Genomic DNA, 1048 nt, shown 5'->3' on the forward strand with positions numbered 1-1048 from the left:
CTTAAGGGAATTTAAAGTACATTCTGGTCTTATGTTTCTCAAATGTGTTTTTAGAGCCATCAAGATTCCTTGCTGGTGCTCCAGGATTAAGCACATTGCCTGGGTGGTCAGCCATACAAGTGGACAAGTCCCTGGGTCCCCTTAGCCTTAAGTATTTTCTTTCTTTCTCCTAGCCTTACCAGAAAAGCTACACTTTCGCCTTCCATAGGTAGTGGGGGTTATTGTAAGATTCTGTTTGGGAAATAGTTTTGCTGCCAAAAATAATTTTGAAAAATCACAAATCTAAACCACCTTCTTCATTTTACAGGTTAGGTACTGAGTCCCATAAAGGCAAAATGATTTGTCCAAGATTACCTGTGTTTTCTTTAGTAATATAACTAGAACTTAAAATCAGGATTCTTGAGGGGCTCCTGGGTGGCTCACTTGGTTGAGTGTCCGACTTCGGCTCAGGTCATGATTTCACATTCGTGGGGTCAAGCCCCGCATCAGGCTCTGTGCTGAATGCTTGCTCAGAGCCTGGAGCCTGCTTTGGATTCTGTGTTGCCTTCTCTCTTTGCCCTCCCATGCTCACACTCTGTCTCACTCTGTCTCTCTCAAAAAAATGTAAAAACAAAATTTTAAAAATGAAATAATTTTTAAAAAAATCAGGTTTCTTGAAATATTATTTTTCCCCCACAAAGTAGTACAGCTNTGCCAGATACTCTGCTAAATATTTCATATGTATAATTTTATTTCATTTTTCATAAAAGCCTTAGAAAATAGGTACTATTATTATGTTCAATTTTTCAGAGGTAAAACTGAGGCTTAGAAGGATTTAATGACTTTTCCAAGGTCACAGACTCACGAAGTTGTAGAGTTGGGATTTCAATCCAGGATGTCAGATTCCAGTTTCTGTGCTCTTAATAAGTTGCCATGTTGCAAGTGTTTATATTTCAAAGCAGTCTATAGCAGGGTTATTCAAACTACAGTTTGTGGGCCAAATTTGTCTTGCTTCTTGTTTCTTAAATTAACTTTTATTGGTTCACAGATATATCCAATGTGCTGCAAT

The sequence above is a fragment of the Crocuta crocuta genome, unplaced genomic scaffold (assembly GCF_008692635.1).
Source record: "Crocuta crocuta isolate KB4526 unplaced genomic scaffold, BGI_CrCroc_1.0 scaffold1391, whole genome shotgun sequence".
Taxonomy (NCBI): Eukaryota; Metazoa; Chordata; class Mammalia; order Carnivora; family Hyaenidae; genus Crocuta; species Crocuta crocuta.